This window comes from Erythranthe guttata, chromosome 8 (assembly GCF_056151865.1).
Source record: "Erythranthe guttata isolate IM_541 chromosome 8, IM_541, whole genome shotgun sequence".
NCBI lineage: Eukaryota > Viridiplantae > Streptophyta > Magnoliopsida > Lamiales > Phrymaceae > Erythranthe > Erythranthe guttata.
In genome coordinates, this window is record NC_142540.1 from 14,774,091 (window position 1) to 14,800,107 (window position 26,017).

A 26,017-nucleotide genomic window follows, 5' to 3' on the forward strand; every position below is an offset into this window, starting at 1 on the left:
TAGATTTTCCGCTAGGGTTTACCTTTAGGGGTTTTAGAAAAAAAAAAAAAAAAAGAACACGTGGCAGCAGAAGGGTGTAGGGTCGAAGAAACCGAGAGAATATGGGGGTGGGGTGAGATAGTGGAGAGAATATGGGGTGGGGTGAGATAGTGGAGAGAACGATTTAAATATTTTTTAATGATTTTCAATAATAATATAATATGGTAATTTTGACTAATAGTAAATAGGGGCATTTTGGATAATTTGAGTCAATTGGATTTATAACAAATATCAATTAAAAAAAATGAATTTATTAAGAAGTTAAAATTGAATGGAGGGGTTTTGTCAAATAGCCTCTTAAAAATAATAAATTTAATTCCTAACATACGTAAGAATCAAATCGTAAATCGCCAGATTTTATCATAGCGTAAGATTTGAACCGATCAAGCTCAAGTCCTTTCAATGCGTAAACGCTATTCAAAGATTTGAATCGATTAACCTCAACTATTGACAATAACGTATTAATGAGTTAACTATTTATAATAAAAGTGTAATATATTTTTAATTCAATTTTATCATATATAAAAAAATTTAATATCTAAAATAAGTAAGAATTCAATCGTAAGATTTAATCAAAGATTAATATTTGAATCAATTAAGCACTGGTCCTTTTAATTTGTAAATATTATTCAAAGATTTGAATCAATTAAGTGCAACCATTTTAATTCAATCGAGTCAACTATTTTAATTGAAGTCTAATATCCTTTTGATTCAATTTTTAACAAAAAAAAAAAAAAAAAAAAAAGAAATTCGTAAACATCGTAACAATCAAATCGTAAATCGGAATATTTGTTCTAACCGTAATATTTTGAATCGATTAAATCTTTGAATATTGTTTACGAGTTGAAATGACTTGAGTTAAATCAATTCAAATATTTTGAATATTGTTTTCGAATTGAAATCAATTGAGCTTAATTGATTCAGATCTTAAGATTTAAGATTCGATTCAAACTTCATATTCTTTCAAAAAAATTTTTTTTTTTAAATTACTACATGAGTTGATTTGCAATTCTTTATATTTTTAAAATTTATTATACAGTTAAACCTCTAAAAATTAATACAGTTGGGACCATCAAAATTTCATTAATTTAGCGAAATATTAACTTATCGATAAATTAATAATTATTAATTTACATATTAATTAATAACTTATTAATTTATGAAATTATTTTTATTATTATTTTCAGTAAACACATTTTATTTTTATTTTTTACGTGTATATTATTCGTTGTACCATTAGTTCAATACACTATAGAGCCTGTTTCACGAACCGAAACTCTTAAAGCAACAATGGTATTGAACAATTTTCTGTTGAGTTATGAGAAAACTATACAAAAAATTCTAACCATATTAAGAAAAAGGGGTAATATGCATGACACCCCTCAAACCAAACCTAATTAGATCTGGGGACAAACCCAATTAGATTTTTTTTATTAAATCCTGAATTCTGAACAAAAATTGTTACACATCCTTTTAATTTTTTTAAACCCAAAACTACCCTTAATATAATAAATAAAAAAAATACATTACTCTCATTCTATTATTTTTTTCTCTTTCTCTTCCTCTCTATTCTTCCGCCGCCCACCTCCTCTTCTTCTATCTCTTTTTCTCTCTTTCTCTATTTCCACGCCCCACGCCCCAATCTGCCCAAATCCTCATCTTCTCCCTCTCTCTCTCTCTCTCTCTTTCTCTCTATTTCTCAATTTCCGCACCCTCTATCTCATTCACTTTTTTTTTCTTTTGCTTTCGTTTTCTTTCTTTTTAATTATATAATCTGAGGTTTTAATAGATCTGCAACGGGATGATGGTGGCCAATTCAGATGCTCTTGTGCGGCGGGTCGATGTCCTTGACTCGCCTTGGCCGGGGAAGTGGCGATTTCATCACGGAAGGGTTGGCGAGATGTGTGCCTGCATATGTATTTTCGTTGTTTTTACAGTGGTGGCTAGGGCTGGCAATGATGAATTCATGGTATGTGTGCGTTTAGTTGCGTATACGGCGAGACGGCCGACGGCGGCTGGTATACGTTTGCTAGCGATGCTAGGGTTCTAAATTGCAAAAGTAGGGTTTTGAAAATGACTCTAGTTGTCTACGAGTGTCTAACGGCGTTATGAATCGAAGAATCGGCTGTTATTGAAAGCTTTTTTTTATGTTAAAAAAAAAGGAACATTTTTTTGGCTAATTTGACCGCTAGAGTTTGGCGGCAGCTGCGTTTGGCTGCGAGTGTTGGTGACGGCTGGGAGTTATTGGCGGCTAGAGTTTGATAGTACTTCATAGTAAAACATAGTATACCATAGAATACAATAATACTATACTATAATATATTGTGGTATACTATACTCTACTACATAAAAATATGTATATTCGATTAAAAAATGAAAAAAAAAAAAAAAAAGCAGGCTTTTGTTTTTGTAATAATAATATAATATTATGTAGAAAAGAAAAAGGAAAAAAATAATTTTATTTTATAATATTGTATAAATGCTAAAACGAAGAAATAAAAGAAAACGACAGTAAAAATGAAACTATTAAATGTAGAATAAATAAAATATTAAATTTGTGAGTGGAAGGGCATTTTTGTAATGAATTTTATAAAGGATGTGAAGCAAATGTTTAGTTGCACTTGTCATTTAGTTCTAATAAGTTTTGTCACCAGGGACCTATATCTTAAGGCCCCTAAGAAAAATGAGGGATGAGATTGATGGCAATGTGAACTTCATCAAGAAACAAGCAACAATTAAAATATATTTTTTGAGCCTTCGTAGATCTATAAAATATGTATTGTACCATGTAATTTAAGAATTATTTTTATGCATTATTAATTTATATATTATATGGGGCTTCTTAAAATTTCCTGTTGAGGTGCAAACAATGTCCCACATCGGTTAAATATGGGAAAGATCTATGGTTTATATGGAGGGGATAGTAACTCCATTGGTATGAGGCCTTTTGGGGAAACCCAAGAGCAAAACCAGTTGGGCCCGGCCCAATCTGGACAATATCATACCAATGTGGAGTTCGTGCTATCCCCGCGGGGGCCCAACAGTGGTATCAGAGCCATGGCCCAGACCTAACCATGTGGTGGAATTGCCGGAATCTGTGTGGAAATTCCCGAATCCTCGGTGCTGAACAAAAATGGTGAGCTCCCGGTGCGCAAATGGCAGGCGGCTCGACGAGCTCCAGGTGGGAGGCTCGGTGTTCCTTTGTTCGAGGCTCGGTGCGCTCTGTAACAAAGATGGTGTGAGCCCCAGGCGCAAATTGAGGGGAGGCTCGGTGGTCCTTTGTGGTCCGACCTATGTGGTACTTTGTTCGAGGGGAGGATTGTTGAGGTGCAAACAATGTCCCACATCGGTTAAATATGGGAAAGATCTATGGTTTATATGGAGGGGATAGTAACTCCATTGGTATGAGCCTTTTGGGGAAACCCAAGAGCAAAACCAGTTGGGCCCGGCCCAATCTGGACAATATCATACCAATGTGGAGTTCGTGCTATCCCCGCGGGGGCCCAACATTTCCGGATGTGTATTATCTTATAAATTTAGCGAATTATTAATTTAGCACGTTGTCCCCGAGTCGGAACCGGGAAAATTTATTATTTAAGCGAGGTTATTAATTTATCGGGTATTAATTTATCGAGGTTCTACTGTATATAGATTTGTTAATAGTGGAATTTATATATATATATATATATATATATATATATATATATATATATATATATATATATATATATATATCTAATTCCAAGAATGTGTTGTAGACTTGTAACTTCGTCTTGTATGCTTTAATGGGTTGAAAGGGTCATGAGTTCAAATGTCACATTTTTGGAAGTCCCTGCAATTAAACTTTTCTTTTTATTGATCATGTTATAATACCGCGATTCCTTCTCTGTAACTTCATCGTTTCGATACTGTAATTATTTATTTTATATTATTTTTAGAATTGACTTGAATGTATCTGATGCGATCTCTCGAGTATCATAAATATTTCTTACGAAACGTAAGATCTATTCTTTAATATTTCTCTCTGCATTATAAAATCCTAGCACAAGACGACTATTTAAAGATAATAAAACCCTAGAATCCTAATCTAACTAGGAGACATAATTAACTATACTAATAAAATACTTAATATCTAACCTAACCACTAACTCACGGCCATATATATATTATAAATATACTAATCTAATTAATTAATAATAAACTACTAACTAAACTAATAATTAAATAATATAGTAAATAATATATCGTATCAAACCACCCCTCTTGAAACGAACCTTGTCCTCAAGGTTCTGCCCAATAATCGTCTCTCTTTTCTGTGTTTCCATCTATGCTTGACGCCATCGAATTGCTTTCCGATTGAATCCGAAAAACATGATGAAAAATTGAGCTCTTTTCCAAATATGAGTCCATCTGCCCGAACGAAATTTCTCAATCTCTTACCCGACAAATCAACCGTCGTCTCAATTGTCTTTTCAAATATGCTTGACGCCATCGAATTGCTTTCCGATTGAATCCGAAAAACATGATGAAAAATTGAGCTCTTTTCCAAATATGAGTCCATCTGCCCGAACGAAATTTCTCAATCTCTTACCCGACAAATCAACCGTCGTCTCAATTGTCTTTTCAAATTTTGTTTCCTTCACAATTACTGACGCTTCTTCGTCTCTTTTCTTTTGAACACCATGGAAATCTCCTAATATCCACTGTGTCTCTTCGTTCTCCTCCCTGGTTAATTTCTCGTCTTCATCCCACTTTGCCTCAGTTGACTCCGATTCTTCTTCTTTCGACTCTTCGTCCCACTTTATCTCAGTTGAATCCGATTCTTCTTCTTCCGGCGAACTCACAAAAATTTGGAGTTCTTCGAAAAAGTCATCGTCGTCCTCTTCCTCTTCCTTCGGGAATAGGCTCGGCAGCGGCATCGACAGTGGCGGTGACGGGCGTCGGTCCCTTCGGCTTTTGTGATGGCGTTGACGTCGTCCTTGACTTTGTTCGAGCAATTTTTGAAAATCAATCCGTAATTTCTCAACGGATTTCTCCAATCGCTCCAACCGTCTTGTTTCTGACATCATAATTTTCACAAAGTTTTGATGTGATCTCAACTTTGCTCCAGCTTAGCTTTGATATAATCTCTACTTTGCTAACGAAGCGTTGGTGTTATCGCAACTTCGCTCTGATACCAATTGATGCGATCTCTCGAGTATCATAAATATTTCTTACGAAACGTAAGATCTATTCTTTAATATTTCTCTCTGCATTATAAAACCCTAGCACAAGACGACTATTTAAAGATAATAAAACCCTAGAATCCTAATCTAACTAGGAGACATAATTAACTATACTAATAAAATACTTAATATCTAACCTAACCACTAACTCACGGCCATATATATATTATAAATATACTAATCTAATTAATTAATAATAAACTACTAACTAAACTAATAATTAAATAATATAGTAAATAATATATCGTATCAGTATCACGCTAATTGTACATGCATTGCTGGTGCTTCCAATTGAAAGCATAAAAAGAAGAGGCATAAATTAAGAATCTTACAAATTAAGTGAAACCTAAATCTTCGATATATATAAACAAACAAACTGCTTGCCATTAATACACGTCATCGCCCCATCCTATTTTTAGGGGAATCAATCAATTCACGTAAGAAATGTTTCAAAATTTATTTCGAAGTCCTCCATCTTTCAATGTTTGCTAGTGCAGCATCAACAATTATATATCAACTCAGTCCTTACTGCTCCATTCTCCAAACCAAGAGTCAACTCGGTCTCAGCACTGCATGTGAAATTACGTAAAAGCCCTCGTCGGGCAGATGAATGAAAACCACAATATAATGATGCATGCTGCAACTACCCCTGACCCCAACAGTTCAAATACATGACTTGGCGGACAGACTCGATCATCCGCCTGACGAGCGGAGCTCAGCCGATTCAGGGCGGCCATGGCCGGAAAAGAACCGCTTGCTGCCGCCGCCGCCGTTGCTGATGGATTTCAGCTTCTGCCCTTGATTAGAGTGACTGTTCACCGCAGCTACACTGGTTGCCATCCAAAGTCTGCTCATATAACTCATTCTTTAATTCTTTTCTTTTATAAATATTAATCTTGATCCACGTTTTGTGTTATGTAAGAATAGGTCTGAGAAGGAATGTATTTTATAGTAGTTCAACGAGGGGTAAAATGGGAAAGTGACACGTGGCAAGCATATCCTTAATGCGTTGTGCACGACTCATTGCAATTTACTAAATTGTAAAGTTTGTGAAAACAAAACGTTGTCGTTTAGTGGATAAGTATATCGGGTAAAGTGCGGACCCATGGGGGCGTTGGCCAGAAGTTCCAAGAAGCTAGCCCATGCGGCGTCACGTGACATTTTCAGTAATATTATATTATTAATGCATTCTACATTTATCTTTTTTTAACAGATCGGATAATACTTTGGCTCCACGCCGACATCTTTGTTATTAATCTCATTCAAGGAGCTCTATACATACGGGTGGCGGCATATGTGATATGTCGGTTTTATCGGCCAACAATTTTCGACATGCTTCTTTTGGCTGATATTGGGTCTATAATTTTAACAAACCCACATATAAATAGAGTGGTCGCTCGTTTTCAATTTACTCTAAAATACATTGGTCGGATAATATTTATCAACCAACTTTTTTAATATTTTTTTATTACGGTGGTTTTCAGTTTATTCAATATTAAGTATGTTGATCGGATAACATCTCTCAACCAATTTTTTTAATATTTTTTATTATAAATATTAATTGTAATTCTTAGTTTTTTTTAATATTAGAATAATATATAAAAGAATTAAAATTCAAACAAATTTATAAACCTCCGAGTAATATTTCTATTTTATAATTCTTATTTCATATTCTTCATTATATATTTACTTATTGTAGAAGTTTAATTGAAAAAAATCTTAATTTGAAGTTAAGATTTTTACGGTATAAGTTTTCTCAAAATTTTGAATATCTTTTAATTTTTTTTTTTAAAACATCTTACAAAAACAATAAATAGATGGCCAATAATACCAACCAACCACCCATTTGTTACACGACAAAGTCAGTTGCCAACCTTTACCCGACCCATAATGATCGAATCGGTAATGGTTTACAATTTTCAGCAAAATCAGATAGTCGAGTCAGGTAGGTAATTGGCGGTAATTATCCGACCATGCCCGTCCATGTTTATACATACTCAAAACCAAGTGTCACTGGTGCTAGAAATATATTAAAAAAAAAATATTGTAATAGAAATTTATGTCAACAACGATTATTTTAAGTGATAGTTCGTAAATTTTTTTTAGTGAAGAAATTAACTAAAAATTCTTTATATATATATATATATATATATATATATATATATATATATATATATATATATATATATATATATATATATATATATAAATCACACAACATTATATCATGTCACAAAATGTATTCAAAATTTCATCCAAGTGTTTTCGAAATGGGTGTAATAAAAGTATAAGTAATGCCTAATAAATATGATAGACTAAAAGTTTGCGGGATTTTGGAGACAACGTCCAATTTATTATTATAATGTCCACTTAAAATTAGTAAGAACTAAGAAGTTCTAAATTAACAAAAGCTCATTTCCAATTTCTTTGGAGAATGTGAGAATCATTAGAAATATTTGGAGATGAAATTGGTGAAAATGTATCGCATCGATTTTATATAAAGTCCAAAATTAAATATTTGGTAACGAAGTGGGTTTGAAACATTTACCTCACACTCACAAGTGCAAGTGAAGCAATTCCAACCATTTGAACATTTTTATAAAAAATATTTGGTAACCCAAATTCGAAATTGATCACATGCAAGTCTATATAATATATAATTATCTAGGGAATATTTTATAAAAAAAAAAATCTAAGGGTCTCCTACTGCAAATCCAGAGTCAAGATTTCAACTATATTTATTTCTCGATATACAATATTAATCGAGTTTATAGAAACTTATCTTTTATTTTATTTCGTAGTTGTATGACTCATGAATTTGAAACTGAAAAAGTGAGTAAGAGGTTAAATTATAGTAAAGTGGACAGATTGACTTTTAAATTTTATTTACTGGATATGCAATTGTCGAAAATTGAAATAATGTAAAGTCCGGATGGTGGTCGAGTGCATACTCGCAATTTTTAATAGGGTAAATTGCACTTAACCCCCTTGTGGTTTGAACATTTTGCACATGACCCCCTCATGGTATGAATTTAGGCACATAACCTCCTTGTGGTTTTGTCATTTTGCACATAGCCCCCTTATGGTATGAAATTAGGCACATAACCCCCATGTGGTTTTGAAAATTTGCACATAACCCCCTTATGGTATAAAATTAGCACATAACCCCCTTGAATAAAAAACTGGAAAAGACTAAATTACCCCCATCAAGTCAAAAGTTCTTGTTTTTATTTAAAAATAATTATTTTATAAAATGAAAAGCTTAATGTATTTTTTTGTAAAATGAAAAATATAACATATTATTGTGTTTTTTTCTATATTACCGCACATATATTTTTTAAAATTTAATTTTCATTTCAACTTGAGAGAAATGTTTTTTTTGGATTTTTCCAAAAGAATAAAATAAATAAATATTTTGTTTCTTAAAAAAATTAAAGTTCGGTGACAACTATAATATAATAAATTATATAGAAAATAGTAATATAATAATCATAATTAATGACAATGTTAAAGATTTTCAAATAGATTTTTAAAATTAAATAAATTCTCAACCGTACAACAATTAGTATTATAAACCTTTTGTGGTAAAATTAAAAAACACAATAATATATTATATTTTTTATTTTACAAAAAAATACATTAAGCTTTTCATTTTATAGAATAATTATTTTTAAATTAAAACAAGAATTTTGGACTTTATAAGGGTAATTTAGTATTTTCCAATTTTCTATTCAAGGGGGTTATGTGCTAATTTCAAACCATAAGGGGGTCATGTGCAAAATTTCAAAACCACAAGGGGGTTATGTGCCTAATTTTATACCATAAGGGGGTCATGTGCAAAATGTCAAAACCACAAGGGGGTTATGTGCCTAAATTCATACCATAAAGGGGTCATGTGCAAAATGTCCAAACCACAAGGGGGTTAAGTGCTATTTACCCTTTTTAATATTGTCACATCTCACTAATTCTATTTTTTCTTGTACTCTGATTTGAAATTGTTTAAGCCTCTAAAAACATATTTTCTCCATTTTTAGTAATATTTAAAATGGCAAATGGCAAAAAGGTCCATCACATGGGACTTAAATGCATTTTGGTCCACAACAAAAACAGTCTCTCAATTAAGCCCATTCCCATGTCTTTAGTCTAAAATACCCTCAATAATATAATTCTTATCAATTCCACCCATTATGCTCTAACTTCCTTAATATTGAACATTGACCCCGAATTTAAACAAATATATCACATTAACCCCCAAAACTTTTTTGTTTTTCAGAAAATAATTTTTTTTTCTGAAATGTTTTTTTTCCGGCTTGATTCCGGCGTTGACTTTTTTTTTCTTTTTTTTTTTTTAATTTTTTTTTCCTGAAATTTTTTTCCGGCCGGTCAACCACCGTTGAATGCCGGTCTCCGGCGTTGACACTTTTTTTTTTTGAATTGTTTTTCTTAGAAAAAATATATTTTAATTAATATTACTGTCTACTAAATTATTGTCTCAGACAGTAATATTACTGTTTTGGACAGAAATATTATGAATATTATTTTTCCAAACTGTAATATTATTTATATTATTGTCTAAGACAGTTAAATTACTGTTGTAGACAGTAATTTAACATCCAAGGCAGTAATATTAATTAAAATAATTTTTTTTAAGGAAAAAAATTGAAAAAAAAAGAAGTCAATTAACAGTTAAATTACTATCTCCGACAGTTAAATAACTGCTGGAGACAGTAATTTAGCAACGAATACAGTAATATTAATTAAAAATATTTTTTTAAGAATAAAAAAGTCAACTAAAAGTTAAATTACTGTCTCCGACAGTTAAATAACTGCTGGAGACAGTAATTTAGCACCGAATACAGTAATATTAATTAAAATATTTTTGAAGAAAAAAAAAAGAGTCAATTAACAGTTAAATTACTGTCTCCGACATCCGACAGTTAAATAACTGTCGGAGACAGTAATTTAGCAGCCAAGACAGTAATATTAATTAAAATATTTTTTTAAGAAAAAACAAAATTAGAAAAAAAAAAAAAAAATCAACGCCGGAGACCCGGCGATCAACGGCAGTTGACCGGCCGGAAAAAAATTTCAGGAAAAAAAAAAAAAAGTCAACGCCGGTCAACGGCGGCGACCGGCGGTCTCCGGTGGTGGCGGATCAAAATTGGGGTCAAAATTGAAATTAGGGTTAAAATTGGTTAGTTGATGAAATTGGGCTAAATTGGGGTGTAAATCATGAAATTGGAGTTAAATTGGGTTTCAATGAATTGGGGGTAATTTTGGTATATATAAAATGACTTTTCTTATTTGCAAATAAGTTTGAATGGGCTGGATTTATTTGAAAGACAAAAAAAGTTGGATGTCCCTCTTTTAATTAAATGCACTTGTCATCGGCCTATTTGCCATTACCCCTATTTAAAATTGTAATAACTTTCAATAAGAAAGTCAAAATTCAATTCCGTTAATTAGACAATTATTAGAATTTGAAATTAGAGGTAAGATTAGGCTTTGATTTTGTTTAGCGATTTATGGTAATTTTACATATTTTTTATCGTTTAAAAGTTATTATTTTTAATACAAGTTTACAGTTTTTTTATAACTGCAACACGCTAACAATTAACTAGAGAAATATGTTAGTGAATCAATGGAAATCGATTTTATTATATAGAAGTGATTATTAGAAAATCTAGGATGAAAATTGACAGAGGACTTTTGAAAATGGCTGAAGTTTGTTGACAACGGATTTATGGAATTGACTAAAAATGGTATCGAACTTTTATAACTTCAAGATTTTAACATAATAATATGGTAGTGAACTTGTAAATATTAAAAGTAACTTTGTGAAAATTGAGTATTTTTTAAAATAATATGGTAGTTAGCTTGGAAAATTATAACTTGAAGATTTTAACATAATATGGTAGTGAAATTATAAATATCAACAGTAAAATTGTTAATATTGAGTATTTTTTTAAATAATATGGTAATTAATGAGATGGAAAATTAATTGGAAGTTGGCAGTCAAACTTATTCAATTGTATAAAGTCACAGCAAAGTAATGAAATTGGCTAAATAATAGAGAGTAAAGTTGGAAATAGGTGTATTATTGAATTATATTGGACAAGCGCCAAAAAATGCGAGTAAACATCTAGCAAGCATAAAGTAAATTTCAATGAATATCAGTGCACTAGTGTACTATTTTAATCCTAACTTTTTCATATTAAATTCACTTCCAATAATTCAAGTTGAATCGGAAAGCTAAAAACTAGAGCTATAATTTTCATATGGGTAAAATTCATTTTGCACCCCTGTACTATGTGAAAGGTATCATTTACCCCCCTAATGTATAGAAAACATCAAACACCCCCCTACTTTTAATGGTCAATGGTCAAAATTTTAACGGTGTTAAATTTTGAGTGCCCAATGACTCGTTTACCCTGTTTTTAAGTTTGATGTAATTCCTAATTTTTTCTAGGCATATTTTTTTGTGGATTGTTGACGATTTCTAGCGTTCGTTCAAATTAGGGTTTTTTGTCGATTTTAGGATTTAATTTTATTCTTGGTTTTCTTTTTCAAGAATTTTTCATTATAATATGAAAAGCTTTGTTTTTAATTTGTGATTCTTTCATATGGTTTGATTCCAATTTTATGGTTTCTTTTACATTTCAGGACTTTTAGTTTTCCTTTTTGTGGGTTTTACATTTATAATTTGCGAAGCTTCATTCTTATTTATCGACTATTCAGCTTTTTTATAAGAAAAATGGTTGAAAATGTAAAAAAAAAATGATTGAATAAAGTGAAAAAAAAGGGCGGAAAAAAGTGAAAAATCCAGTGAACATTTGTCAAAACGAAGCATCCTATATTTAGAAATTTTTTGGGGTATTTTCGTTAAAATAAATAAAGCCAACATTTCTTTGCAATAATCGGTCAAAGGGTTTGACTAACGGAATTAGAAAAAAAAAAAAAAACACTAACGGCAGGGGGGTGTTTGATGTTTTCTATACTTCAGGGGGGTAAATGATACATTTCGCATAGTACAGGGGTGCAAAATGAATTTTGCCCTTTTCATATTTGTCCTTGTTTCAAATTTAGATTACTAATTTCAAATTCATCTTACACCAATGTGAAAATTCACTATAAACATTTTACAAGCGCAAAATGAACTTTTGAATAACTGAAAATTAAGTACATAGAGGCAGTGCACTGATGCACTAATGTTTATCATTTCGAATTTTAATTAGATCAATGTCAAAAGTTATGCAACTTACAATAAACACCTTAAAAATGGTATTAACTTTTCAAAGCGATATTTTTTAGGGACTTTCGGCTAATAAAAAATAAAAATAGGGGTATAATGTAAAATGGACATGCAAGGAATTTTAGTAAAATATATATTTTTTCCCTTGTCGTTTATGGGACGTTTAGCCGCCTTGCCATCAATCATCATCTACCCAACATCCAAAAAAAAAAATATATTAAAATCGAAAAAAAGAAAATGAATTGTAATTATCTACCCAGCAAAATAAATAAGAAAAATAAAAATAAATAGAGAAATCACCAACTCACAGAATGATTAATTCATTTCACACTTAAAAGAGGTCAATTAGTTCGTCACATTAAAATTCTAGATTAAACAACTTCAATTATTTTTCCATAATTTCGCCAGTTCATAAACTTGATCATCTCCATTTTCTAATTATTTTTTTCATTATATTTAATTAATTTATTCTAATTAAGCGACATTAAAATAAATCAGTAGATTACCTTTTTTTAATTGAAGCACAAAATAAAGAACTGAGGCAAGAAAATGAGATAAACAAACTTGAATCTCTGATATATATAAACAGTTTCGCTAGCCATAAATACACTTCTTCGCCCCTAAAGAAAATTTCACAGAATTTATTTCCAAACCCTCCATCTTCCAATATTTCCCAATTCAGCAACAATATTTATCAAATCAGCTCTTGCTGCTCCATCCTTCGTTCCATACCAACCCGAGTCAACTCGGTCCCAGCCCCTTCAAAACTTCCAAAGTCGAAGACGATTCAACTCTTCCGACCGAGTCCGAAATTACGTAAAAGCCCTCGTGGGGCAGCTCGAATTTACAACCAAAACCTAGCCCTGGCCCCAGCAGTTCAAATACATGACTTGGCGGACTGACTCATCGGCCTGCTTCCTCCGGTCAACGCCGCCGACGAACCCTTTGAGCTCGGAATTCACGACGGCGGAGCACGACCGGAGGTCCGCCGCATCGGAAAACAAGAGCTTTTTGCCGTGGTTGATGGATTTGAGACCGGATTTGAGCTTATTGCCTTGATCGGAGTGGGTGTTCACCACTGCTACACTCGTCGCCATCCACAATCTGCTCATGTAACTCATTTTTTCTTTATTTCTTTTTCTTTTTCTGATTAAACTTTATTGATTTGTGAATAAATAATATCTATTTTAGGGGTGTATTTAATTATTTATAGAGGGTTGGAAGAGGGGTAAAAGGGGAATTTTAGTGAGAGGATAGAGGACAGGTGGCGAGTATATCCCTTTAAGATGTGGGGATGAGTCATTAATCCCATGCAACCAATGGATAGCCTCCACGTGGCGCGGCTTCTTTCTACTTTTGTGCATAAAGCAGAAGAAAACAGAAGAGGATTTGTCGTTTAGTGGATACTAAATCGGGCAGTAATAGGCCAAAATTGGCACGTGGGGGTGGCGATCAGAGTCTCCAGTAAGATGATGAGACCCATGTGCGTTCACGTGATTATTTTATTGGATTTAATTTTGGGAGATAATACTGTGTGTAATAAATAGATTACTTTGATTTTTTTTTTTATTATTATTATTTATTTATTTTTAAATTTAACTTGTTTGAAATCTTACCGACTTCCAAAAGTTGTATTATTGAGATTAATTAGCTTGAGAAATCAACGAGGCGAGTTCAGAGGGACACTAATTGAATTGAACATGGATCAAGCTCGATTAACTTGATTTTTTTATACATTTTATTATTTTAATTCTAATCTTTAGCTTGAGTTAAATCTATAATAAAGGAAAATATGTGTACAAGTTTGGTTCTTTTATGTTATAGGACCAACAAAAAAATTGTCTACACCTCCAATTTTAGTACATGATATATTTCGAATGCACTCGTAGTGTTGTAACCACCACTTAATTATTTGAGTGCTTAAACTTATTCGAATAACGCCACAAAAGTCAAACTTATTTGAGTGCTTAAACTTATTTGATAAACACTGGGTGGGTCTTCTGCTGCCATGCGTCTCTCTTTTTATTTTTCTAAAACCCCTAAAGGTAAATCCTAGCGGGGAATATATTATAACATACAAAAAAGAGACACATGGCAGCACAAGACCCACCCGGTGTTTATCACCGGGTGTAGGGTCGAACAAATCGTAAATATCATGCATTTAGGATCATTTGGTCTAGGTTTGAGTACACCAATTGGCTATTTCAGTTGGAGATGTCTTGTATTATTTTGAATGTAAATTCTCTTAATCATTTCTTTTCGTTTGATATTTGACCTTCGAGTCAAATATAATTTAAGTGTTTTAACTTTCTTAAATAATTTTTTATTATTTCTGAATCTATTATTATTATTATTATTATTATTATTATTATTATTATTATTATTATTATTATTATTATTATTATTATTATTATTATTATTATTATTATTATTATTATTATTATTATTATTATTATTATAGGATTTATTATGTTAATTCGAATTTATTATTTAGAGTTAGTGCACGGTTATTTTTAGCTTAATGGGTGGTTATTTAAGCACATGTTTCATTAATCCACTAACCCATTATCTTTCCTAGTATATATGTTAATTTCGTGCAGGGCAAGGAGCTCCCGAATCCTATAAATAGAAAAAGAACCCAATTCATCTCTCATCATTTCTACAGAGAGTTGAGAGTACATAGCTGCGGGAGTTGGAACACCTTCGACAACACTCTATTTTCCTTATGGATTTCTCACTACCGAAGTGAGTCTGTTTTGTATTCAATATCATTGAATACTGATTTGTATTCCTAAAATGTTGTTAAACAATATCATCATAGAGTCTAGGAATTGGTTTATCAAGAAATATTTTTTTTCTTAGAAGAGAAAATCTTGGCTTCTCATCTGTATTCTTTTGAATATTGTTTTGTACTCCCTCCGTTCCCTATTAAGTGTCGTTTTTGGCTTTGCACAAGGATTAAGAAGCTCAATAAATGTGTCTTGATTTTAGATAAAATATATTAGAAAGACTAAAATAACCTTGATCATTTAATGATGTGATAAGAGAGAGTTAATACTTATAGTTGAATTAATAAGGTTAAAACAGGAAAAATTGCATTTAATGCAGTATTGGAAATATAAAGTGTCAGATAATATGGAACAAAAATATTTTTAAAAAGAGACAATTATTGTAGAACATAGGGAGTATTTCTAAAGAACTGTTAAGCTATAGAGACTAAGAATTGGTTTTAGGAACAAATTCAATGCAATACCAGAATTTGACTAACATCTATCAAACCAAACACATTATTAACTAAATAATTAATTAGATAGTAGAAAATTAATCCAACCTTATATATTCCAAACCATCATAGTAGGAAATTAATTTAATCTCATATATATTCCACACTATCCATTATGGGTAACATAACCAAGCCCTTAGTAAATTAAACAATTATAAAAAAAAAATTGTATTAAAATGATATTGAATTAAGGTGGTGTATACAAATGATTATTTAAAAGTAGAAGTTAGTGATTGTGATTTAAGTTAGTTTTAAGTGTTTATTTCTAAAAGTTGGGGGTGTTTGCAAATATTTCGGAAAATGAACTAAAATTGAAAAAGCAGGGTTAGGGGTGCTTTTAAAAAAATAGCTTAAAACAGATTATTTTAAGAGAAGCAAAAGCAAAAGTTGATTTTGCAAACACCTAAAAACAGACTATGAGCAAAAAAAACCGCATAATCACTTTCAAAAAGCATTTACAAACACCACCTAAATATAAAAATAACATGCCGAATTGAATTCACAGCTCTTTCGTGGCACTTACTAGTTAGTTATGATCAAATTATTAATGTGGCATTATTAATTACTCCATATTTCTACTTATAAATGAATTGTCTTGTTAAGATTTATCTTCTCAATGATCAAATTGGCCTTAATAATACTCCATCCGTTTCTAAATAAGTGTCGCTTTTCACCTTGACACAAATCTTAAGAATCTCAATAAATATGTCTTGATTTTAGGAAAATAGATATTGATGGACCAAAATACCCTTGTTTATTAATTAATGCATGAAGAGTGCTATAGAGTTAATAAGGGTAAAATTAAAAAAATAAGCAATTAATGCAGCATTGGAATTGTAAAGTGACAGATAATATGGAACAAAAAAAAATCTCAAAAGAGACAAATATTATGGAACAGAGGGAGTAACTTCTTAATAGTAATGCACAAATGTTGCAAAAAAAAAAATCAATCCCCATTTAATTAGTCACACTAAATGTCCAATGCATAAGAGAATTAAATCTCGTTTAGTTGCCAAGATAAACCATAATTAACTAAATAGTAAGAACTTAATTTAATATTTGATATTCTCAATAAATTGCCGGGTCTGACCCGCCAAAATTATATAATTATGACTTATCTTACCTTATCTTGAGTTATATCTTACCTTCGAGTTTTTTTTTTTGGACACTTCAAACTCCAAATAAACAATTGAATCTCATTAGATTATTTAACTCTTATCTTGGCTAATCTTATCTTGCCAACCGAAGGAGGCCTTACGGAATAAAACGCCACATTAATTCAAAAAAATAGATTGTGAATGGATATCGAAATATAACATTTCTTGCCCCATCTATTGTACGTTTTGCCCTTTTGGGAATCGACTCAGAGAAAAAATTACAACAATTATTTCCCAGTCCTCCATCTTTCTGCGATTCCAATTTCATGACCAATATATAATTTGAAATCAGCCCTCTGCTGCTCAATTTCTTCATGCTCACCCCAAAAACCCAATCAGCGAGTGGCGAGTCAACTCGGCCCAGCATCTCCAAAAATTTTACAATTCAAGTTGGCTCTCGATGACATCTGAAATTACGTAAAGAACCTCACCTCAGTTAATTAATTAATTAATTAGCCCTGAGCCCAACAGTTCAAATACATGACTTGGCGGACAGACTCATCAGCAGCCTGCTGCTTCTTCTGGTCACCGCCGAGAAACCCTCTCAGATCGGAGTTGAGAACGGCGGAGCACCACCGGAGCTCAGCCACATCAGGGATGCTGCGGCCGGAAAAGAAGTAACGCTTCCCGCCAAGGTGGATGAATTTGAGAGCGGATTTGAGTTTGAGGCCCCCTTGATCGGAGTGACAGTTCACCAAAGCTACGCTGCTTGCCATCCATAGTCTGCTCATCATGTAACTCATTTTCTGTTTTTAATTTTTTTTTTTTCTTTTCAAGAAAGTGTTTTGTTTTTTATTCTTTTTTTTTTTTCTGCGTTTCTATTATTATAAGAGAAGTTTGTTAATCCAATGCTTTGATTTGAGAAAGAACAAGTCGAGGAATAATGTATATATGTAGAGATTTGATGGGGTTAAAAGGGTAAATTGCTAGCATTAATGTAGGGGACACGCGGCAAGCGTATCCTAAAATGTGGTGCATGAGTCATCGATATATCATCTCCATGCAGCCAACATATATTTTCCACGTAAGGCTAGCTTCTCTCTCATCTATATATTAATATTATAAATTTATAAGTAATATTCATTGTTCTCTGTCTTCTCGTATTCTGCGAAACACAATTAGACAAAAAATAAATTAAAGTAATGCATGGGATTGGGGGTGGTGTCATTTTGTGAGTATTATTATTATAAGAAGATGATTCCGCCCATGAGGCTTCACGTGCATTTTTATTGTTTCCATGCTTGGAATATGTCATTATATATAGGATTATATATATAGGGGTGGTAAACCGAGCCAACTCGTGGGCTCGACAAGTCGGCTCGTAAAAAGCTCGAATTCAAACTCGAGTTTTTCGAGCTCGAGTTTTTCGAGCTCGAGTTTTTTGACGAGTCAAGCTCGAGACGGTTTTTAGTTGTTCATGAGATCGTGAGCCGCCTCGCGAGCCTTATTTATTATTATTATTATTTTTTTTTTTTATGTTATTTTTATTTAAATAATGTATAATAATATAAAATATTATAGACATAAATACAAATATTAAAAATATATATAATTACAATTTAGTTTTTATTTTGTATTTTTTAAATAATTTTTAATAATAATAAAATAATAATTAAATAAATATTAAAAAAAATTAGCTTGGGCTCGAGCTCGACAAAATTGACACGAGCTCGAGCAAAAAAAAAAGGAACTTGACGAGCTCGAGCATGAATTACCGCCCTTGAAAAAAAATCCCTGAAAAGAAAAAGGAAAGCGAATCCTTTCAAAATAATTAAAAATAAAAAATATCTCGTTGAATTAGTTGATCACGCATTCAATTGATTGAAGAAAAAAAAAAAAGTCAACACGCGAACCAAAGAACGAGATTTCAATGGTAAGTTCCAGAATCCTTCATTATTTCCCATCTTTGCCAGTAAAAAAAGGGTGCAAAGATTGAGTAGAAAGAGCGAAGAAACTTCTATGAGAAGTAGTAAAAAATAATGTATCCCCATATAGTATTTGTAAGTCAATACACTTGGAGAAGGATGACAACCACAAAGGCAAACCCCAATACACAAACCAAAAACATAAAAGAGTTTGGACATTTTGGAGAAGTATTGTCGGTTACGTTTATATAAAAAAAAATCATGCAAATTACTCTCAAGAAAAAGAAGAGTATTTGTTTATTGCAAATCAATTTTCAGAAGAAGAAGAAGACTGCAAATTTGAAGAATCTTGAAGTTGAAAAAGAAAGCACTTTAAGGTGGGGTGTTAAAATATTAATGCACTTTCTAGAAATGTATCCACATGTATATATAATGTATGATAGCTAGGATGCATGAATAGGCAAATATATGAATAGTTAGATACATGTTTATCTAGTGTTCATGATAAATATTATTTATTATGATGCATGTACTATTTATGCCTAAATTTATATAAATAGGTCTTGAGTTTGTACTTGTAATTCAACATATATTGACAAGAGAAAAATATAAAATAGGAAATACGTACTCCTCAATTATTTCCTTGTTAATCATGTTTATATATTTCCGCAAAATATATCCAATTGAATTTGTATCACTGATCAATTCCATAGGTTTTAGATTATGTAATAAAAAATGATTTTGAATTTCAAATAGAAATAAAGCTTGAACATATAAATAAGTCAACTCAAGTTACAGTCAATCGATCATTTATATATTTTAGTATTTTAGAAACTCGTACTTTAAATGGGGTGGATTTTAAGGATTGTAATTGTGTTAGTATGCATGCTAGTTTAGTATGATTTTATGTTGTATTGGCTTTGTTTATTTTATAATAAATGGAAGATTTATTAAGCACGCTGCCCCTCATTATTTATACATCTATAATATATATTTATTAATTATTATATTAAATAGTAGTAATATATTAAATATTAGCTATAATTGGGGATTTTTAGTTTCGATTATATAATTAAATATTAGTTTGTTTGTTGAAATAAGCGTTTAAATTATAAGTAAATTGCATATTTATTTATTAAAAAAAATAGACGGAATTTTTACCCACCCCGGTCCCCGTGGGGATTTTATGGGGCTGGTATGGGGATTCCTTTTATATATAAAGTTTGGGAATTTTGACGGGATGGGATGGGGATTTCCATAACAGGGCGGGGATTGGAACTGCAAAACTAGCCCCATACCCACCCATTGTCATTCCTACTTCCAGATTGCAAAACTTGCCCCATTGCCATCCCTACTTCCAGAGAATCCAAAACCGAGATTGTAGCGAGGTTATGAGCGAGGCTATTGCCCTGTCTCTTAACAAACGAAAAAGAACGGAAAGAAAACAAAGCAGCAAGAATAAGAACATTCATCCAATATTTCTCCAAAGGACTTGAGCGTAGAATCCTTTCGTCTCAAAGCTTCCGTCACTAGCATGCAGTCGCTTTCTACGATTATCGAACTCTATTGAAACGAACGAACAACAAGAAGCGCTTGATGAACTGCACGAGCTTCACCTTCCACAGGACGAATGCTACCCACGAACTTCTTTACTCGCCACTAAATACAAGTGCCATTAAAATCTCTTGCTACTATAGATGTAATGTACTAGTTAGAATCCCGTGGAAGGGCGACGTCAACATTGAGCTTAAAAGCGCCCAACGGGGAGGTTTCCAAACCTCCTGGAAGCTTTTCTTGATACAACAAAAGGAAAGAACTAAACCAGCCCACTACTTCGCTTGAAGTAGTAAGGTGCTTGAAGTAGTGGGGCTGGCGTAGCACTTACTAGTTAGTTATGACCAAATCATTAATGTGGCATTGTATATTAATTAGGGTCTTTCTACTGTGAGATTTCAAAAACACGATTTATAGGAGGATACCCCTTCAAATGGTGATACGTGTCCCAGGAACACAACTTATTTTTTTCTCATTTATGGATTGTCGCAAATACCCTTTGTGAAATTATTATTTTACAAAAATCGGCAATTATAAATTATTAATGAAATGTCAATTTTACCTTCTCTATTTTAATGCAATTTCAAATCTATATTTATTGCCGAATTAAAATTTATAAATTTAATTACATCATTATTCGTAAAAATCATTAACCCACCCATCCAAAATTGCATCAGACTGAATTCAAACTTGTGACCATCTTAAAAGCATACAATAATACTTACCATTGAGACACAACACATAATTAAAAATAAACTAACAATACGGATATATATCACAAAGCTACAATGTATAATGATTATAAAACTTATATGAATAATGTTTAATAAATATTAATTCTCATATAAGTATTATTATATATTAAAAATATCCCATACTAACAAATCTTTATAATATAATTTAAAAATCTAAGGAAATGCTGATCAACTCGTGTAATTTAAAAATGAATTTCGAAAGAACTTGAAGTTTGAACTGAATCGTAAATTGTATGATTTAATTAAATCGTAAGATTTGAATCAGTTAAACTCGTGTGTTTTCAATTCAAAAACAATATTCAAAGATTTTGAATCGATTAAGCTCAACTCATTTCAATTCGTAGACAATATTCAAATATTTGAATCGGTTAAACTCAACAATTTACAATAGCTTATTAATCAAACTATGTATAGTTAAAGTTTAGTATCTTTTTTTATTGAATTTTATCATAAAAAATAATAAAATTTAATTCGTAAAAATCGTAAGATTTAATCGGTTCATTGTTAGATTAAATCTTACGATTTACGATTTGATTCTTACGATTTTACGAATTAATTTTTTTTTAATTGAATTAAAAGGATAGTAGACTTTAATTATAAATAGTTAACTCGATTAATACGTTATTGTCAATGGTTGAACTTAATTGATTCAAAATTTTGAATAATATTTACAAATTAAAAGGACTTGCGCTTAATTGATTCAAATCATACGCTTTCATTAATCTTATGATTTGATTCTTACGTAATTTAGGAATTATTTTTTTATGATAAAATTGAATTAAAAATGTATTACACTTTAATTAATAATAGTTAATTTGATTAAGATCTTCTTGTCAATAGTTGAGCGCGCTTAATCGATTCAAAGGACTTGAGCTTAATTGGTTCAAATATTACGTTTTGATAAAATATTACGATTTACGATTAGATTCTTACATGCGTTAATTTATTATTTTTTTATAATAAAATTGAATTAAAAAGATATTAGACATTACTTATAAATAGTTAAATCAGTTATGTAATACATTATGTCAATAGTTAAGCAATCGATTCAAATATTTGAATAATGTTTACTAGTTGAAAGGATTTGAGCTTAATCAATGCAAATCTTACTATGTGATTAAATTAAATATTAAAAGAATATTCACAATATAGTATTTGTAGTATATAATTTTATTTTAAAGTAAGAAAACTACTAATTGGAATGAGTTATAATTTTTTTTTCTTCTAAATAAACATATTATTTTATTTTTTATTTGGATTTGTCACACTATCGATTTAATAACAACCAACCCTCATTAGGAGAGTTGGTACCTAACATTTACTAATAGGGTAAAGTTCAGGGTTCGAGTCTCCCGCCTCCCCCCCCCCCCAATTCCCCTTGTAATGGACATGAATTTACTCAAAAAAAAAAAAAAAAAAAAAAAACATAAGTGGGCTTGGATTAAGTTATGCATTTGGGGAAACTACAGTTTGCACCCCTGAACTATAAAACGTAACAAAATGGCCCCTCCGTTTCAAATCTGTTAGTGGATGATGACGTGGTATGTTGACTTTTATGTTTTTGTAGCAGTTTTATAACTGTTGATTTTGTTTTTACGCTTTTGCCCCCAAGAATGGTACATATAGTTGTATGGGGGTGTGAAATACACTTTCCAAAACCATGGGGATGTAAATCAAAACTTTGATTCTTTCAAAATGACCTCAAATAAGGGTCAACTGAAACATAGGATGACCGAATTGCAGTTTTACAAAATAGGGCAAATGGCAAATAGGCCCATCACATGGGACTTAAATGCATTTTGGTCCACAAAAAAAAACAGTCTCTCAATTAAGCCCATCCCCATGTCTTTAGTCTAAAATACCCTCAATAATATAATTCTTATCAATTCCACCCATTATGCTCTAACTTCCTTAATATTACACATTGACCCCGGATTTAAACAAATATATCACATTAACCCCCAAAACTTTTTTTTTTTTCAGAAAATAATTTTTTTTCTGAAATATTTTTTTTCCGGCCAGATTCCGGCGTTGACCGCCGGAGACCGCCGGTCTCCGGCGTTGACTTTTTTTTTTTTTTTTGAAACTTTTTTTGAAATTTTTTTTTCTTGAAATTTTTTTCCGGCCGGTCAACCACCGTTGACCGCCGGTCTCCGGCGTTGATTTTTTTTTTTTTTTTTTTTTTATAATTTTGTTTTTTCTTAAAAAAAATATTTTAATTAATATTACTGTCTTGGCTGCTAAATTACTGTCTCAGACAGTAATATTACTGTTTGGAACAGTAATATTATGAATATTAATTTTCCGAACAGTAATATTATTAATATTATTGTCTAAGACAGTTAAATTACTGTTGGAGACAGTAATTTAACATCCAAGGCAGTAATATTAATTAAAATATTTTTTTTTTAAGGAAAAAAATAAAAAAAAAAAAGTCAATTAACAGTTAAATTACTGTCTCCGACAGTTAAATAACTACCGGAGACAGTAATTTAACAACGAATACAGTAATATTAATTAAAAATATTTTTTTTAAGAATAAAAAAGTCAATTAACAGTTAAATTACTGTCTCCGACAGTTAAATAACTGCTGGAGACAGTAATTTAGCAACGAATACAGTAATATTAATTAAAATATTTTTGAAGAAAAAAAAAACAAAAGAGTCAATTAACAGTTAAATTACTGTCTCCGACAGTTAAATAACTGCCGGAGACAGTAATTTAGCAGCCAAGACAGTAATATTAATTAAAAATTTTTTTTTAAGAAAAAACAAAATTATAAAAAAAAAAAAAAAAAGGTCAACTCCGGCGACTGGCGGTCTCTGACTCTCTGGTGGTGGCGGGTCAAAGTTGGGGTCAAAATTGAAATTAGGGTTAAAATTGGTTAATTGATGAAATTGGGCTAAATTGGGGTGTAAATCATGAAATTGGAGTTAAATTGGGTTTCAATGAATTGGGGGTAATTTTGGTATATATAAAAGGATTTTCCTTATTTGCAAATAAGTTTGAATGGGGTGGATTTATTTGAAAGACAAAAAAGTTGGATGTCCCTCTTTTAATTAAGTGCCCTTGTCATGGGCCTATTTGCCATTACCCCTACAAAATATTATGTAAAGCCCAAATTTTATTTTCTTCATCCAAAACCACCACCACCAGCACTCGTCTTTCACCGTCAAAAACCACTCCACAGCCCAGACATCATCACCACCTAAAATACATTGGCACACACCTATGCCACCGTAGTCTGCCGTCGGATCCCCGCACAGTCCCTTAAGCGAATTGTGCCACCCAATTTTTCGCTGTCAATCGCACAACGACCTCACTATCGAAACAACACCACGCCGCCGTAGTCCGACGGATCCCCGCACAAATCCGCTGATTTCACAGCCCAAAAATAGGGGTTTGATGGTAGAAAGAGTGTTGAGTTGTGGGTGTTCTTGAATTTTGTGTTAATTTGCCGAAAAATAAAGTAAATTTATAAAATAGTATATGAAGTATGTTGGGTTTCTTAAATTTTGTGTTAATTTACCTTGTGCAAAATAAATTAGAAAAGTATATCTGGAGTTGTTTCTCCCTATCACGATGAAGAAGACCGAATAGGAGAGACTCGGTTAAAAAAAAAGACACGGAAAAGGTGGTGTTAGGTTTTAAAGGGCAAAAAGGTAAATTTACAAGAAAACTGACGGTGTGAGTTTTTTAAACGTTGACCATAAATGACAGGGACTATTTTGGTACGATTTGTTTAAGGGGTGTTTGTGACAAGCCCTATAGTTCAGGGGTACAAACTGTACTTTTTCATATGTATTTTTTTTATATTTAATTGAACATTCTTTATATTTTTAAATGGAGTTTATTAATATTTTTAATATTATATAATTAATGATAGATGTTTGGCGTATTGAACTGCAATTCTTTACAATTTTCAAATTTTATTATATTAAATTTGTTAATAATTTATTTACTATCATTTAATAATAATGAATGTCACAATTAATATTTTATAACAGTTTTTAAATACTTACATTTATTATTATTTTATATTGTGTTTTACTGATATATACAATTATGGTTAAATGTATCTTAATAAGTTAGTGTAGTGTGTTTGGATGGTTAGGAGTGTTGAATGTACTAAGATGTCTTAAGTTTTATCCCAATGAATACATTTTTTTCGATTATTCATCAAATAAAACTAGGTCACAATAAATTTAAATCAATTATTTAATTAAAATATAGTAGGAGACTATTTTATATTAATTTAATAGAAAAAACAATCAAAGGATACTTTGGCAAAATACTTTATTATTTGTAACCCATGTTATTTTCCTAGGTCCAAATTTAATCTTGTAAAATTAATGATAATTAATGCATATCTCATTTAATTTTAGAACACGGATATCTGATCACCTAGACAAACACTATTAATTAATATTTCTCCTCGTAAAATGAATTCTCTTGTTAACATTTATCTTCTCAATGATCAAATTGGCCTCAATAAGTATTGTCTAATTAGGTACTTAGTAATGCTTTAACATTTTTAATCCCCATTTAATTAGTAACACTAAAATGGCCAATATATAATGGAATTACAGAATATAACGCCACATTAATTCAAAAAATCAGATTGTGAATGGAGCTAAAAAAAAAATTATCGATGAAATAATATAGCATTTCTTGCCCCCATCTATTTTTTTGCCCTTTTGGGAAAAAGAATACAACAATTATTTCCGACGAGTACTCCATCTTTCTATATTTCCAATACAGCACCAATATATATGAAATCAGCCTTTGCTGCCCAATTCTTTCATGCTCACCCCGAAAGCCCAAACACCGAGTGCGAGTCAACTCGGCCCAACCTCTCCCAAAAAAATCCGATTCAAGTTGGGTCGA

General features: G+C 31.3%; 1 long non-coding RNA gene across 1 annotated transcript; it reads right to left on the minus strand.

Moving 5' to 3' along the window:
* Positions 1–16,735: 16,735 nt before the first annotated feature.
* LOC148768588 (uncharacterized) lies at positions 16,736–17,816 on the minus strand. The gene is made up of 2 exons (XR_016033168.1): positions 17,058–17,816; positions 16,736–16,799 (listed from the first exon to the last, which is right to left on the minus strand). It is a non-coding gene; the product is annotated as an uncharacterized LOC148768588 (long non-coding RNA).
* Positions 17,817–26,017: the final 8,201 nt, after the last annotated feature.